Source organism: Puntigrus tetrazona, chromosome 6 (genome assembly GCF_018831695.1).
Source record: "Puntigrus tetrazona isolate hp1 chromosome 6, ASM1883169v1, whole genome shotgun sequence".
In the NCBI taxonomy this organism is placed as follows: domain Eukaryota; kingdom Metazoa; phylum Chordata; class Actinopteri; order Cypriniformes; family Cyprinidae; genus Puntigrus; species Puntigrus tetrazona.
The window spans coordinates 141514-144354 of NC_056704.1; positions in this window are offsets into that span (position 1 = coordinate 141514).

Here is a 2841-nt window from a genome sequence, read left to right on the forward strand (position 1 = left end):
AGACCATAAACTGCCTCTCTTACAGTAAACATTCCTGTAAAAGCTCAGCTGGACAGGTGGTAGTCCTCTGAAGTTGAAAACAGCCTCGGGTTAACCAAGAAATTTTAAGATTTTAAACGCTACAATCCATAAGACTATGCCTTTGTCATAAAGCCTGAAAGAGAATAATGACCCTTAATAGCTCATTTTACTAATTACTTCTCATTTGTCATTAAGCTGATGGTTTCATCCAGAGCAATTTACAATACGCTTATTATAGAAGGGCCCCTGTGGCGCAACTTGGGGTAAAGTGTCTTCCTCAAGGGCGCAATCCATTGATCAATCCTTAAGAGATGTGAACCTACTGCTTTTTGATTAGAAGCCAAGATCTTTAACCTCAAGCATTTTTAAAAGATGCTTGAGTAAGTTCATAAAACAACCAATGCTTCCATTGTTGCCTATAGTTACAATCTGAAACGTCAATGGAAAGAGAAAAAAGCAGCAGTACAGTAGCTCCAAGGGGCACATCCTCTAGCTGAATAGCGATAAAGTGAACTTCTTCAGCAAACACAGATCGATTGGTTTTGTTCAGGCCATCTGCTGGATAGCCTTGCTATCAATGCTCAGAACTGACATCTTACGTGAACCCAAATATAACTGAATCACACGCTTTCTTACTATATCTCAATTTACTTCTGAAGGGTTCTGTAGCCTAGAGCATTTTTTCTATATGTCATTAGAACTGCCTTTGCTTAGTTCTAGGCTTAAGGGATTCACTATAGCTTGAGGTACTGATCAAGTTAACAAACTCAGAGCAGTGCTACCTGAATGCTAGTGTTGTGGGGTGCTAAAAAAAATAAGGGGTTTTGGGTTTTGTGAGATGCCTGAGGCATTTCTGTGACTATATTGCTAACCCACCTTGGCCCCACAAACCAGCAGCTCCTGTGTGGCAGGTTGGATGATTATATTTGTTGTTCGAGTTGTGGCTGGAGCAGGCTGTCTGAACAGAAGTCTATGAATAAATTGGGAGTTTGAAAGAGAAGGAAGTTATTTTTTTAGTAATGCATATGAAAAACAGTTTCTCAGCTATGCATTGTTAGGATGTCAGACACATTTGAACAAATCAGTTTTGAACTTGCCGTTAGATGGAACAAAAATGACTCTTGCATGAAATGATTCTTTGCATGAATGATTATGACAAGTATTCACAGAGAAGAAGAAAAAACTGAATATATTTATTTTTCTGCCATGATTATCCAGTAATTTTACGGACATTTCTTTTAATCCCAAAACATGTAAATTCGGGTACAACATCTGTAAAAAAAATAAATAAATAAAATCTTAAATGAACACAGTACTTTGTCAACTAGATTTACTGACTTTTACAGTGCGGTGTTCAATGTACATTTCCAACTTTGGTGTTAACCTGTGCATATTTTATTTGTAAATGTAAACCTGAGAGGAAGACATTTGAGTTTATGGTATTTAACAACAAAAATGCAGCTGTGAATGCCTACATGCCAATACTTTTTATGCCATTATTAAAAAGAATATTCTGCTTTCTGATACCTGGGGAAAAATAATAATAATAAAAAAATGCAAGTTTAAGGGAACAGAACCCAAACCGTGCAGGAGCGGGACGGTAGGAAGAAAACCAATATAAGTCCGTAACGGATAGACACTGAGTTAAAAATTGTGAGCGGGTGGGTGTGGAATGAAACTCACAGGAACGGGAAAGCAAGATCAGTCTCACGCAGACCTCTAGGGTAGCGCTAACGCTCACTGAAATGGAATGTTAGCATACTTGCGTGTTGACAATCCTGCAGCGTCAGCTACAGTAGTGCGCAAGCTACTGAATATCTGCAGTGCTGTCTTCACGTCAGATGTTCAAGCTAAAAGTCTGAGCTGAAACGCCTCTTTAGTTCCTTTAAAAGCCTCCATTCAACTGTCAAGTTATGCAAGATGTGGAATTTCAGAGCAATATGCTCAATAACAGAGTGAATTAGACTCGTTAAAAGGGAAAGTGCAGTTTCATGATGTGTCATACTGGTGCTTGCTGATGTACATGGGCCTTTGTACCTACACAAAAGCTTACACCAGCTATGCGGTGATATATGACAAGCCAAAGGACGCTAGGATTATGTTATACATTCATAAATGCACAATGGTACAGTGGCACCTCCTATGCTCCACAAAACACTAGGTACACAGTGTAGCAAAGAACCACAGCAGCAAACGGGACTATAAAACTCATCTGCTTTCGCTTTTTAATCCCCCCCGGTTGGAGTCACAGTGCTCAGCCTCATTAGCATATATCTCCCTGTACGGGTGACTTTCATTCTCATTGGTCCTTTTGCGTTTTAGCAAGCTGTTGACAGTTATTTTTGTAATTCTAATGACATTGCCCCAATCTCAAATGCATTTCCTGTTTTGTTGTTTTCTGTATATGGGTCATTTTCAGGAGGCACATGTTCTCATGTTTGTCAGCGTTCCAAAATAATTCATTATCTTAATCATAATTATTATTTTTTGTCTTGTTTTATCTAAACATCCTTAAAACAAGACTAATGTAGTGTACTTGAGAAGCAAAATTGCATAAGATAACAAGACTTGTTTTCAGAAAATATATCTTTTTGCCACAGGCAAACAGTTTTTCTTGCCCTAAGCATTAACCTCACTGATTTATGCAAACAATTGTCAAACAGGGAAAGAAAAAGATTAATAATTCAACAGTACACTCAACTGTATATTGCCAAAAATTAAGTCTTATCTTACGCAATTTTACTTCTCATGTAAACTGATGTTGTTTTTAAAGATGTAGACAAAGATACAGATTTTTTTGCTACGGCTTTAATCCGCCAG